This window comes from Amblyomma mixtum, chromosome 6 (assembly GCF_055824585.1).
Source record: "Amblyomma mixtum isolate Tamu chromosome 6, ASM5582458v1, whole genome shotgun sequence".
NCBI lineage: Eukaryota > Metazoa > Arthropoda > Arachnida > Ixodida > Ixodidae > Amblyomma > Amblyomma mixtum.
Window position 1 is genome coordinate 153661574 of NC_143017.1, and position 15173 is coordinate 153676746.

At 47.0% G+C, this 15173-nt stretch overlaps 1 protein-coding gene across 1 annotated transcript in view; it reads left to right on the top strand.

Annotated features, from left to right (window-relative positions):
- LOC149340832 (uncharacterized) overlaps positions 1–264 on the top strand; it is a 127328-nt gene extending 127064 nt beyond the window's left edge. Inside the window, exon 6 of the transcript XR_016283656.1 lies at positions 175–264. The gene's annotated coding sequence lies outside the window, so the exon portion shown is untranslated. The remainder of the gene's footprint in view (positions 1–174) is intronic.
- Positions 265–15173: the final 14909 nt, after the last annotated feature.

Genomic DNA, 15173 nt, shown 5'->3' on the forward strand with positions numbered 1-15173 from the left:
TTTAGTTTCAGCCTGACCAGTCTTGCTTGAGCTATAAAAGAGGGGTTCGGTGTTTCACCTGCCTGGGAGTGTTAGATGTATGGTTCAGTGTGGCATCGTTCTCTGTTAGTCATTTCTACTGACTAATATTAACTGCGCTGTTCTATTTGTTTTTCGCTTCTGCTTTACTTCTAGGAGCAGCGAAGGAGACTGGCCTTTTTTTCTGTATTATAGAAACACTGTCTTTCGTCGCTTATGTACAATAAATGTTTCGGTACTTGTGTTGTTGCTTTGCCTTATTGCGAAGAGAAAGCTTGATTTATGGTGTGCTATCGCGATCATAATATAGCGCATTCACATCAACCGCTGCTTGTGGACTACAACGCCAAGTTTCGATGGCTATGACCCATATACTGCTTTCGCATTAAACGACGAACTGAGGTAAGTGGATCCAGAGGGGTACAGTTAAACTTTCTCAGCAGCGCATTGCTAATTTTCTATTCATTCTCTATTCATTATTCCTCAGGGCTCATTACTTGAGGAATCGGGATAACACCGGCAAAAAAAAACAAAAAAAAACACATTATGCATGACCTACAGTGATGGGCAGTGGTCTCTTTCAGTCTTGGTGGACGCCTGAACTGCTCCTAAGTGCCACGTTGGTTTTACAGCACAAAGCATTGTCGAAAATTCTCACAGCATACTTATAAAGCTTTAGTTCTTCTTTAGTTATTCTTCTAATGAAAATGGCTAAAAAGAGAAGCTCGTGGGTGAAGTGCAAACATTTTGCGGGCTGATTTATCACCTCTTACATCCTACTCTGTGTGTGCAACGGGCTCAAGATAAGTGACCCCAGGAGATCTTGTAACTCTCATGGAGCCTATCTCTTTGAGGTTGTGGGCTGATTAGCTTGGAGTTTCCTCCACCAACACACGTGCAGCCGTGCCGTTCAGTCTGCTCTTTCTCTTTCAACTAAACTTCCTCTCAGTCGCGTATAAGTGGCAGTATCGTGGAAAAAAAAAAGGGTCATTGGGTTCCCCCGCGCCCAGAACGGCAATAACGGAGGCACTTAGCCTCCTGCAGCTGTGGCGTGTCTTTCCGCACGCTGGCTAACACACGGCGCAAACAAGCGCCTCTATGCGAGCGTTACGGGCTCAACGAGAGGGCTGCGTGAAGCCGGAAAACTTGCGAAATTGCATAATGCACCCTCAGCGTCAGCGTCCGGGGCGATGCTGAGCTTTAAGAGCCGTTCCGGGAAGTGCCTGCCCACTCCAGTGCAAGAAGATCGCGGTTGGGCACTGTGTACACTCGGCTGTCGAGAGCCCGCTCCTTCGCCGTCGTCAGTTTCTTCACCGTTAGCTCGCGGTCATTCATCGTTTTTTTTTTTTTTTTTTCACTACGAGCGGAGAGAAGCCGGCTGAGGAGTGTTTACATTACGCCGCAGCTGGGGCTACTCTATAGCGTTGGATGAAAGCGCGTGCGCGACAGCGCGCACCCTTCGTTTCTCCACAATGGCCTTTAAATCGCTGGCAGCGCAGTACCATGAACATCCTCTTGCATATGCCCCGGGCTGCGCGCTTGAGCAACAGCGGTGGAGTACGCGACCGGGGCCGCCGTCACTGCGTACTGCGAACGGAAGCCCATGCCGGCAGCTGCTCCCGATCGACTCCTTTTTTTTTTGCTTCCCCTGCCCGAGCCGCAGCGGCGGGCTTCCTCTGGTGAGAGCCGCGAATAGCGAGCCTAGCAGGCCGTCCGCCACCGTTGCAACGCGATCGCTTTTGCTGATTGAGTGGTGCCGCATGGTGGACAAATTTGCCGCAGAGCGCGGCGCGTAGCGGAATGCAGGCAGCGGGTTGGCGGGGCCAGCGAGGTCTTCCTTCAGTTGCGAGCGTTTACGTACTCCTTGCCCTCGATGTTTGTGCAGCTCGTTGCTGCGCTGGGCGTTCCATCATCCTTGTAGATGAATGATGGAGCCAGTAATGGTTCAGTGGAAAGCAGGGTACACGTTGCTCTTATATCACTTCGTTTCCCACGCGACGATTCAGTGGGGTGTTGTATATTGAATAGAGGCTTACAGAGTGGCGCTAATGCGAAGGTAGATGCCGAACCGTACAGCTCTGGGAGCATCGTTATCGCTTGAGGCGGCTCCCGCGTGCGATTACAAGCTGCAAGTTATTTGTCGTCTAGTTTTTCGGGCAGGAGGGCATTATTATTTTTTCATTCTCAGCGATCGTGTGGATCGCAGCCTTATTTATGTGCTCACCTGCCATTGGAAGTTTCGCTTCCTCGCATTCATCTGGCTGCTGCGAGGTCAGGTAATACCCACGCACCTCATGATCGCATGCGGCTTTTGTGCACTTGTATGTACACACCATCTGCCTCTTGGGCTAATCAAGTGTAGTGCTTATGCAATCCCTTGGCAGCTTGACCCTTACTGTCATTGGTTGTTATCCGTGTAAATACGGTATATCAGGACGTCGACGTTTTGCCCTTTGTTCTACCTATTTATGTGCCTGAGTAGAACTTGGTGCGCTGAACGTGGAATCGCCATAAAAATCCGAAAGAAACTATTTTTGCCCCGTTGCAGCGGCCTACTGTGGCATATACTTTTTTTAATAGTTTCTCATGGTACTGCACCCACGAAAAGTAACCGAAAACCGTTTCGCAGTCATTATAGAAGTAACCGCTCGACTCCTTAATTACCTCTCGTTCGAGTATCCTAATACAGCTCATCATTAGAACTTACCAGATAAAGGAAATTTTCTGGCGCTGTATTACTGTTTAAGCGACAATCTTTACAGATACTGACTTGCGCAGAGCAGTTGTAATTATTGTTATTTCCAGATTAAGAGCGAAGTAGGACGTGCTGTAAGGAGAATTAACGGCGAGTGAGTAAAGCTGTTTACAGATTCAGAACCTTCGCATTTATCGTCACGCACCTACGCTTCATTCCAGGTGCCATCACTCAAACTTGCATTCAGCGCGTATTCCATGACTGCCGATGTCACGCTCTCTTGCTTGTTGTTGTTCGTTCAGTCTTCCTTCAACAAAGCGTTATTGTGTGGATTGCTGCTGTTTTACGCCGGCTTTACTCGGTCACCGTGTCTTGTACCACGGCAGTGGGGCAACGGAGCTAAATGGAGCGATACGGACTGCCACACGGACTGCGCCTGCCATATGAAGTCCAGTGCTGTCTTCCGCACCGGAGGTCCTCTCGTGAGGTGTGTCTATCACCCGAGGAGTGCACGGGATAGCCTTTTTCTGCCACACCAGCACCTCACTGGAACATGTATCACGAATCTCGGTCACCCTTGGTGTCAGAAAGGCACCCAATCTGCCATTGTGTGGGACGTCACCTCTTGCGTGTCTAGCGACTGGAGAGCCCTGATTGTGGCCCGCGCTGGGCCACAGTCGCAGTCTCAGCGTCCAGTCTGCTGATCGAGCGGAGGCGGCGGAATCCGTTGCTCGAGTTACTGGGTCGTGTTTGCTCTTCCGCGTCTTGGGACCCGGGCCTAGGCACGCACATTCCGTCTCCCCGGGAAGCCGCCTCCGCAGGGAGAGGAAAGAAGAGGAGAAGCTTCAATCGGCGGTCGGGACGGAGGTTTGAGGAAAAGGGGGAAACCGGGATCCATTTTGCTAAGTGAGTTAAGGCTCTCCGAGGACGATGCGCCGACATAGTCGAGCCGTGTTGACCTAAGAGGCGCGGGCGAATGGTGTTGGCCCCCTGGCCATTCCGGGAGCGTTCGAGGTAAGCTGATTCAGCGGTGTCAATAAAGAGAAAAAGGAAGAGTGAGTTTGTGTGCAGTCGTTCTGTTCTTACTCTGGCCCTCGCGTTTTTGTTGTGGTTGCAGGTTTTCTAAAAGGACAGATATTCGATGCTCTGAGGTGAGAATGGTGCATATGTGGAAGTCAAACCGAAATCCGGGTGGAGTAACGACTGTACGCTGTGCTTCTGGTGGAAGAGAACTGTATGACCGCGTGAAATGCTGACCGCGGCTAGGGCTGCTCGGTTTTATGTTACTGTGAGCTACTTGAATGTGGACATCTTTGATGGATGGCTTGTCTGGTGGTGCAGAATAAGAAGATATTTTGTCTCCAACCAAGCCTGGCGGTTTCTTGGTTGGAGCGCGATTTCTTGTTTTGACAGGCCATTGAAACTTCAACTTAATCGTGAACACGGACAAGCCCATAAAATACTTGTGTCAGTACTGCCGGCCTGGGCAGGCCTGGGCAGATTCATTGAGTAAGGAACGGATCCGTCTGTGTAAAACAACCGTAATTTATTTGGCGCGCTACACGTGTAAGTAGACTCGAGCAAACCAAAAAAAAAAAATGAACAACAGACAATGCACATGGTGAACCCTCACACACCGACATTCCCGCAATACAGTAATGAGTGCCTAGTACAGTGCAATAAATGACTACCTAGTACAGTGCAATAAACGATATTCTTTTTCCGGGATAGAAATGTACGGGGCGCTTACACAGCTTTCACCGACTTTGATCTCTGTGTCCTCAATCAACTCTCGACACAGTTGATCTTCTCTGGCTACAACGTGGCTGCAACGTGGCAACATGGCTACAACATGGCAATGGAATCCGAGGTTGCGGGAATCTGCATTGTCAGCATTGTTGCGGTCCTTCCTGAGCCTATCATTTAAGAATCTGTCTGTCTGACCGATATAATAATGGACTCAAGGGAGAGAAAACGAATAAACCATATTTTCTTTTACACTTCACGAACTTATCTTCAAGTATTATCGAGCATTCAGGGCGAGTTTTTTTCCAAGGTTGTTGACGCGCCTTCAAAAACTTGCCAGCCTTTCTGGAGTCTAGAAATTATGTCAACCCCGTTTTTTTCCCCTATACATATCAAATTATGTTAGACTTTGTGTAGATGTGCCCTTAAAGAGTACATGGAAGAGGCAGGAGGTTGCGGTTCTTATCCTTGCTATTCATTGCTACTGCGTCTTCGTGTTGCCTCTCTTCTTCCTTTTATATTTTCCCCTGTTTATATTGTGCAGCGCAAGAAGCATACTTTCTGAAGTAATCCTTCAGTTGAAGAAGATACGACGGTTATTGTCACTCACTCCGTTTGCTGCGACAGCTTGATGCAGCATGAAAGCTTTCTGATTAGGCTTCGAACTGTCCTGATTGACTACTGTTGAACATTCCTCATCAACCGCACGTTGAGCGTAAACGGTGTGGACCGTCTCTCAAGAACATCATGACACATTAGTAGGTGTCACATTAGTAGGCGTCATTTTTATTATTAAAAGATGATAAAAATTCATTTGATGATTGCCAAAGAATATGTCGCTATTATCCACGAGCCATAGTTACATTCACGCAGTGAGCTTATGTTCTGTCAACACCTCCAGCGAAAAGATGACCCAGTGGATTGAAAGCGTCGCGCTCTCCAAAGACGTCTTGGTTACGAAACGGCGATGGAAAAAGACGGGTTAGTGTGTTTTCTACTTCCTCAATCGCTGCGCTAAAACCGAAGGACAAATATTTCAGAACCGAGGGAAGGGTGAAGAACCTCCTTTGCTCACCTAATGCCGCCTCGATTATCTTGAAATTCAGCTTTCCTCTCTGCCGCAATTGCCGGAATATTTCGCAGCGCGCTATGCTCTTTGACGATTCTATTAATCACAGCCTTTCTGGGTTGAGCCGTGTTCGAGCCGAGCTGCGAAACCTTTGCTAAAAGAATTCAATTCTCGGGCTCCCACGTGCTCCTATACCGACCGTAAGGTGCACTATTCGCGAAAGCATACGCGTTCTCATAGGCTTTCGTGCGGTAGCTGATGAACAGGCTGCCTAGGGCTTTACGCAGTATTTGGGGCGGTTTACCTGAACATTCTCGCGTTGTTTGCGCTGGAGGCTTTGAGTTGCCTTTTGCAAAGCAAAGGCTGCAAAGGCTGCGCTTTCCTCTGACGGCACGGTTTCAGGAAGTGAAGTGTGCTAGAGTGCGTTATGTCTGAGGACAGAGCTCTACGAACGAAACGTTACGGAAAGCTTCGGAACGTGTAATTTTACTTCACAGAGCTCCACTACGGGGTTATCCTTTTGTTTAGCTTGCCGATTCTGTGGATATGCAGTAGTCTGTCATGTCTGCGTTCAACGAATTTTTTTCGAGAAATGCTACCGGCACGGAGCTGCCTACACTCGCTCCGGTAGTATTTATTGCGACTGTTCAAGGATGGCGCATATCTACGGATTCGAACACGGTTATGTAACGTTGCAGCTGTGAATAATACTACGAACATCTGTCGTCAGTAGAAACTCTCGAGAGAAAAGTCCGTGTTTTGCATAATACACGCTCATTCTGCAGTAACCGGTTACGTTTCTCATCGACTCCCACTTTCTAAAGAGTTATGGGGCATTGAAAGCAGAACGACATCTCGAGCGAGCGAAATGCGCGGCTGTTTCTGTCTGCTAGCTGAATTAAAACCTTCAATCTGCGCTCTCCATAGAAAGTTAATATAGCGGCGGAAGCTACCGCCATTAGCTTAGCTATATTCCCAGAAACGCTGCACATTTGAAAGTGAAGTTGATTTATAGTCTTCTTTCAGTGAAAAAAAATGGCAGACGGTTTAACATGGCTAAGCGCGGAATATCGTGCAGTAGCACTAGTCACGGTGAGCAAGGATTTTACGTAGTGGTACCATTTGGCCTAAAGACCCTTACCCGGATGGGATTTTCTACGAAAGCCTTCACCCATAATGTCGTAACCCAAAGGTCTTTTGCCGAAAGGCCTTTACATGGAAGACATTTGCCATGAAGGCCTTCACCCTGACTGCCTTTAGCATAAGGCCTTTACTCTAAAAGCCGTCGCTTGTCAGGTGTAAACATAATGCAGGTTGCCCATAACCTGATTTGCAGGTGAGCCTCCGGTCACAAAGCCGGCTTCGGGGACGTATAGTCTTTGCCTAAAGTAACCAGGCGGCACGGTTGGCTTCTCAGCTGTATATTAAAGCTATTATGCCAGCCCTTAAGCTCTAAATCTCTGTATGGTAAGGAGAACCCTTGTCCTCCTCTTTAAAGAACCTTTTGATTTTTAAGGCAGCCGCGAGGGCTCTACTTTACCAGTGAGAAGCAAACAATGCAGCCTCGTTACTTTTGGCAAAAACTTTACGTATGCCCGAAATCAAAAAATGCGCCTGGTGCTGCCACCGCCCGGAAAGCCGTGGTGCGTGCGTGTGTGTGAAGATTCCATTCCCCAGCACTTCTAGCGTATAGACCAGATTTTTTTACCCTCGCACGCAGGCTGCGGACGCGCGCCTACTCTCGACGCCAGCCGCCATCTGTCGGCGCGCGCGGCCCGAGGGACTGCGGGTCGCGCCGGCGCCGCGCATAGAACGCATGTTTACGTGTTCGCTTCTGCCGTTTTGTGCTCCATCAGCTAACGTATGAGGGTGTGTGCTGTGCGTCACTACTCACATTTGCCCTCTTCCAGACAGTGCTGCGGTTATATTGTGCGCAGTTACTCGTTAACGTGACATCCGAGGGTAGTCGACCAGGTAGTGTACGGACTGGAAACCGGCACTTCGAAGCAGATTTCTGCGCTGTCGTGTCGTTTGTTGTCGCCTTTTACGTGCGATATCATCTATGATAATAGAATGTAGATCCATTGACTTGACTCAGTGGAGTAGTAACTGGATAGGCGAGCTGCAGACTGAAGGTTGTCCCGACGGAGCGCGTGTTTTCGATCACCAGTACGTGTTCAGCATCCTTGCGCTGAGCTTGCTCTTGTTCCCATTAAGAACATTTCATGCACAGGATTGTAAGCACGACCGCTACCGATTTCAGCTGCTTTTTCCGCACGCATGTCAGAGGTATCTGGGGGGTAAAGGTTTATCTATAGTATCTTTCTGCTGTTGGTATCTACATTAGCTTGGTTTGGTTTATTAAGGTTTTACGTCCCAAAGCGACTCAGGCTATGAGGGACGCCGTAGTGAAGGGCTCCGGAAATTTCGACCACCTGGGGTTCTTTAACGTGCACTGACATCGCACAGTACACGGGCCTCTAGAATTTCGCCTCCTTCGAAATTCGGCCGCCGCGGCCGGGATCGAACCCGCGTCTTTTGGGCCAGAGCAGAGAGCCGTAACCACTGAGCCACCGCAGCGGTGCGGTATCTACATTATTCATAGGAAAATATGCGCGATTTCATTACATTTTCCCCACTTAGCCAAATGCCTACGCAGCGCTCTCACACGCGGCGAGAGCTCCTGAATAAAATAACGCGACTTCGGACCTCAGAATTAGTGAAAGCTGGATTAGCTGCTCATATCTATTCAAGCTTTTATAAATTAAGCGGAGGTACGTTTTTATGCATCAGGTTGCATAAACCATGACAAAATTTGTTTTCTGTTGGCGCTGCGACTCAGTTGACCTCACAGCGGTAATTTGTTGATAAACTGGCGCGGCGAAAAGAAAGCCGTTTGTGGAAGGGGGGGGGGGGGGGGGGGCTTTATGGCCGGCAGGAAGGAATAAGAGTGCATGGGAATTGGAACTGCATACTAGCCGCACACCTAATTCTTGATATTGAATAAAACGTTTTTTTGCGGTGGAGCACCAAGACGGAATTCGATTAAGCACGAGCGCGTTCTAAGCGCCGGCACAATCAACCTGCATGTCAAACTAAATGTCATTAAAACGCCTCAATGTTATCGCTTTGATAACGTAAACACTTCCTGCAACACAACCACGCAGCGGAAGTATGCTCGACGATGTTTTTTTAGCGCCCGAAGCGCGGCTATATGCAGGCGCGGCCGCGGAACTGCCGCAGCCCCGCAGTCCCCAAAGAAACGCCCGCACCGCGGCGCGCCAGTCGGTGCAAAATGGCCGCGCCCAGGAGAGGCTCAAAAATCTGGTCTATAGGGGCACCTTAGGGGGAACCTCCTCTCATCCGAAGCCCACAGCGGGACGAAAAAGTGACGGTGAAATCAAATCCAAAGGCGCATTGGGAAGGCATTTAATGCAAAGGAAGCTGTCACAGACCAGTGGAATGTTTCTGGTCAGGAATTCTCTCGGGGCTCAGCCATCGGCGAACGAAGCCGACACTGGAATTCCAGGAGTGGTATGTTCTAGAGCGGTGGTACGGGTGCGTTTTTTTTTTTTTTTTTTAAAGTGGAGAATGCAGGCATAGCCGACTCGACGACGCCTGTCACGGAAGACTGACCTTTTGCGTTCCCTCCTGCTCTCTCGCGCGGCGCTCTGAGGGAGCTGAGCTGGTTCATGCGTCCCCTCTGCCCCGTCGTCACCGCGTTGACAAAAGCGCCACAATGATGAGGGAGAGGGAGGAGGTATGCTAGCTGCCGGCCCGTCCAGGTTGCGGAGAGCGGTTTGGACAGTCGGGAGGAAATAGGCAGTTGAAGAGGTTGGGTGGTGTGTTTGCGGGCGTGGAGGGCCGAGTTAAGGCCGTTGTACGATCGTTTTTGGGCGGATCCGCCTGCGAGCGAACCGCTCGCTTTCGGCCTTCGCTCGGGCGTCGGGCGGAATGGGTGTTGTACGATCATTTTGGAGCTGGCGGACGAGGCGGATGGTTTAAAGCGTTCCGATTGGCGCGCCCGGGATTGCCGTCTGTCCAATAGCATGCTCCTGTTGGCAACCTAGACGGCGCGAAAACGTGGTCTTTTTTTGCTCCTCGGCGACCGGCACCTAGGCTGAACTTCGGCATAGCCATGGCGTGCCGAAGTTCAGCCGGCAACAGGACGAAGAACTTTGCACACGCAAAGGTGACGCCACGCGGCGAACCACGGAGATGCGAACCGGTTTCAAAGTGAATCGTCTCGTGGGTTGATGCCTTGATTCCCCCTCTGTGCCCGCGCATTGAGCCGCTGCGAAAGAGCTTCCGTACTACTGGGGCACGTGATGGAGGGCGAAGAAACGGGCGCATGTACAGTATGGTAGCACTCGAAATTAAGGCAGGCTGTGTGACCTGTACATATCAGCGTGAGCGAATTCGGAAGCACATATTTGCGGAATCTGTAACGCGTACCAATCCCACGGATGCCGGGATGGATGCGCGCAATGTCAAGACCGCATACTAGGGGTATTTAAAATGAAGGATGTCAAATTTTCAGAAAGGAATGCTGCGACGGTCATACAATGACAAAGGATAACAATTTAACTGACAAAAGAGATTATGAAGTCTGCATTTATTGGGAGAAGCCCAAAAAACAACTAAGACAGGTGGAAAATGACATTATGGAGGAACATGTACCAGTGAACAGCCTCAAGAGGGAACAGTTATTGATGGATGAACTGAGGGGGCTAATTAGAAGCACTGTCCCCATAATGGGACAGAGGTGTGAAAAGGCCCAGGGAAAGTACCTGAAGGCATTCCTGAGGTTATAATTGAAAAGCAGGATTAATGATAGCCATCATGGGTGAACTGCTGACACTTACTGGGAATTCTTGTATGCAGTGCTGTACAGTTGGATACTAATTACCGAACATGCATTTGAGCATTGATCTTGCATAGTGATGGAAATGGGGCAATAGCTGCTGGGTGGTAACTGGCAAAGGCCAGCATTCTGAAGTAAGAAACAGTACGTGCAGCATGCACTCCATACATGCGTATACACAGTGGCTCCTGCGCTCTGTCGTTTGTTGCCACAAAATTGTTGCATAGGGTTCTCTGTGCTGCTGAATGATAGCAGTGATGTCGGGTGAATATGACTGTTATTATTTTCAACTGGTAACCGTCTGTGCAATCAAACACATGCTTTTAATGAGTTTCCATTGTTTGCAGAAGCAAACCGACATCCTGAGTGGAGCACCTTAACACAGACGTTGGCTACCTACCTACAACATAACTGCAAGTAAAAAAATAATGGTGCATTTCATGACAATGGTTTGCTGGATTTGAGGATGGTGACCTTGTGGAACACACATCAAACATCTGAGCAAGATGAAATTGCTGTGACTGAAATTTTATGATTCTGGTTCACATACCGCGTACCTCATGTATAGTAGGATAAAACTTAAAAGAAACAGCAATTGTTAGCACTCGGTCATGGCCCGAGGCATCCTGTATTACTCCACTAACCAATAACAGTAAACAAAATTAGTTGTTCGATGCTTGACTTTATTAATCTATCCAGGTATCAGAATTCTAGAGCTTATCATTTTTTCTTGTAATAAGCTTCTTATGGTAGTATACAATAAAAGTTTTAACAGCGGACTACTTTTTTTGGCGCGGAAGAATTCTGTGCGGCGGTCCAGATGGCAGAGCTTCACTGCAGACTTAAATTGAATCTGACTATAGTGTTCGGTGATAACATGTTCTGACAGCCAAAAACCAAAACTGAACATTGGTTGTTGACTGAGCTTAGATGCCAATTCAATGCAAACAAAAATATTTGTTGTAGGAATAGATACGCATAGTTAACATGAAACAAAAAGAGACAACCCGCAACAAACACCTCACTGATACTGCCAACTGTCCAAAGCGATATCACGAACAGTGTATGCTGGACTGTCCTACACAAGAGGTGACATAGAGCAGATGCCTCTGTGTGCTCTTAGATAAAAGGGAATAGTACCGAGGCTTAGTCCATGCTACTGCTTCTGACGTCAAGGTGACCTTGACAAGATTGGTTGTTGCATCTGTAGAGAGGGCAACTGCTGCTGCTGATGTGGACTGCTTGTTCACAGCCTTTAACAATGCTCTGTCATAGCACGTTAAAGAACCCCAGGTGGTCGAAATTTCCGGAGCCCTCCACTACGGCGTCTCTCATAGCCTTAGTCGCTTTGGGATGTTAAACCCCATAAACCAAACCAAACCAGATCATTTTTGCCCAGCTTGGTTCTTCAGCTGTGGGAAATCCAGCATCACCTGTATATCATTCTTCTTGTGTCCCTGTTCACTCCCGCCGCACTTCAACTCTATCCACATCATAGTATGTGTGGTCAAATGACATCAAACACGCCACTGTCTCTCATTAAAGAAAAGGTGTATGTGTATGTGTGTATTATGCATGCATGAAAAAATCAGCATATTTTAGCATGTTACCATCAGATATGAATGCATCTATACATGAGGAAATTACAATGTTCCCAACCTTTACTAATATGGAAGATCAGTGTTAACTGCAGGTGTTTACAATATCACAGAAAAATGACGACGCAATAATACTGATTTCTTTTCTGATTTTTTTTCGTCATGTTTTTCACACCATTACGAAAATCGAAATAGAAATACCGCTCAGTGGCTTCAAAGCGGATATGGTGCGCATCACTGTACTAAAGTGCACGCTTTTGTTCTGCAGTGACAGTGGGCAGGCCGCTTCCTTTTACCAGTGCTTCCTGAGGTGACATTGCAGTGAACATTGTGCAAACCAGTATGCAGCATAGTAAACAAGTGTGGAAAGTTCTGTTGAGAGCCAATCAATGTTGACATGCACAGAAACAAGGTGGCGTATTGTGCGTACGACCACAAAGCATTCATAACTGTCCCATGAATTTAAAACAAAGTGGTTGCTTTGTATTTCAGAAAAGTATACATGTGCCATCCTCATTAATCCATACATAATTAGATAAGGGAGTAAGTACACTGGCCTAGAAGTTAAGGAAATGCAAGAACCGATTTGGAAAGTTTACATAGCAAATATTGGCGGAGACTAGGATAGAATGCGTTGTATAGTCAAGGGAACGGGAACTGCTTCATATTTTGCAGTTACCTCAAACAAACACAATCATATCAAGCAGAATGCGAAAAAGTTAATTTTCAGAAATAAGAGCTATGATGTCTCAGGACAGAATGAATTGAAAAATAAGCCGTTGAAGTATGTGTGGGCCATAGATGCTTAAGTTCTCCAGTAAAGCTCTACAGCAATCTTGAAGGTACGTCCTTTCTGATCAGTAAAAAATAATATGAGAAATTTTAAGGGCAACTATGATTCCCAAAGCAGCAAGCGAAAGAGAGAATCTGTATTTGTTAATCGATATCCGCACCACTTGTTATATATAGAATGATGTCGTACTAGTTACTAATTACCAATTTCTTAGCAAAATATCCTTATTCCACTGCCAGTCTGGGTTGCAAGGAAACGAATTAACTGAGCCATCAGTAGTCATAAGGAAGTTGGAAAAAAACCAAGTTGAAGTCAGGCCGAAGGATGACGAAGAAAAATAGAAAGGCAGTGATGACTTTTGTGTTTTATTGCTATCTCTTTGCTGCAATCTGATGATGAGAGCTTTTAAGCTGAACCAATTGCCCAGTTAATACTATCCTTAGTACATGTGACTATATACAAGTTACATGCATAAGCATACAGATGTAGAATTCTCACTGAGCCACATCATGAAGTCAGTGTGTTGCTCAGCTGAGCAGAACAGACAAGCACAAAGAGAAGCCTGGTCAACAACAGGTGGGTGCACTAATGCATGTTTAGCTTTGCAGTGAGCGAATGTAGGTAGCTAGAGCTAGCTTGCGCAAAGTTAGCCCAAATGCTACTATTGTGTAAATCTGCCCCGATAGTTCTCAATGAACACGTTATGCATAAGAGAGCATTGTACTGGTTTGCCGAGGTGACCGAGTGACTGAGCACTATATCAGATCTATTTGTTTTCATATTTATCAAACCTCAATGGTCCTAAATGACGTTACTTTAGTAGCGAGCTTTAAAATGGTGTGCCAGGTAGGAGCTCAGTGAGTTCGTAATTTATAGCATGATTTCTGTAGTAACCACTTCGCAGGACAGTAAGATACACAGCCTTGTGGGATGCAAGACCGTTACAGCCTTCTGTGGCACGAACAAAAACGAATCTTGAAATTCAGTGGCATATGAGCTAAACGAGGCACAAGAGTGTTAGTGCACCTAGTGCACGAGAGACTACAAGTTGGGACTGATTAGTTGGGGACGTGTTGGTAAGGAGCAAAAAAAACCTGCATAAGATGAAGACATTCAAATATGCACTTTTGGTGCTGTCACACTGGAACTTCAAAAATGGCCTGAGAAAATAAAACAAGCGGCTCAGGACTGAACTAATTCAAGGATTCTAGTTAAGTTAGATTTGTACCATGTGCCATTAGAATACCCAAGTTGATGACACACAGGGGAATTGAATGCAAGTAACTTGGAAGACGGTGATACTAACAACACGTCATGGTGTAAATATCCTAGGTTGTGGGTGGGTGTATGAGGATTATTAGGTATTTGAACCAGTATACAGTGAATATACCTTTATCGGAAGGTCTTATGAGTTGGCAAAATGTAATGCTGACAATAAAAAACAATATTACTGCATTCTTAGTAACATTAGCAAACAGGACAATCCAGGGCATGCTAATTGTTGTTTTGAACAACTGAAATGCTGGTATTGATTGCAATATGGCACACACCATATGGCTGTCAGTGAAGGCATATGACAAAACACTGAAGGGACGGTAATAATGCAAGTAATGAAAAGCTGAGGCCCAAAGGAGTGCCTTGGCGGACGTCCGAGATTGCAGGAAAAGGCAAGATACATAAGAATTGGCAAGGGAAATTTGCCGAAGGCTGGCTGTTTAAGCTTGGATCCAGTTTAGAGCTATTGGATGCAAGTTAAAGCACGAGAAAACCAGCCTCACATAAATAGGGGAAATGCATGCTTTTTCAAAGCAAAGAACAAAAGCATCATAGGGAGATGTTGCAGTCACGGTGCATGTCGTGAAGAACAAGAAAAAGTTGGCTATTGCAGAAATGTCTTCTAAAAGCTTGCCGATTAGAATCAAACAACTTAATGGGCCAAAACAATCTAGCAGGGTCAAGAGTATGAAATGTGTTCGGTGATTTGCAGCACATGCCAATAACACAAATAGGGCCATAGGTGCTGGGTGATGAAGGATTATAAACAGAGGGGCCAGGCTATAATAAGGCAGGAAGCTATCTGTACAGCATGCACTAGATATGCCTATACAACCTACTTCCTCTCCCGTTGTTGCTTTCTGTAAATTTCACAGAACTTGATCATAGCGTACTGTGGGGTGCACTGGTGGCAAGTTGGCATGTCGAAACTGTGCTAAGGGACGACGACAGAGCAAGAATTGCTACCCTGTGCAGTGATGTTGTTACCATCGTCTTTGTTCCTAGCGTAGCTTTACCAGCTCCACAGGGCTTATTTTGCAGTCTGCAAGTAGTCATGTCTGTAGCAAGCAGTCACAGGCAAATGAAGGTGGTAGCAGACAGACATATGCAAGTGC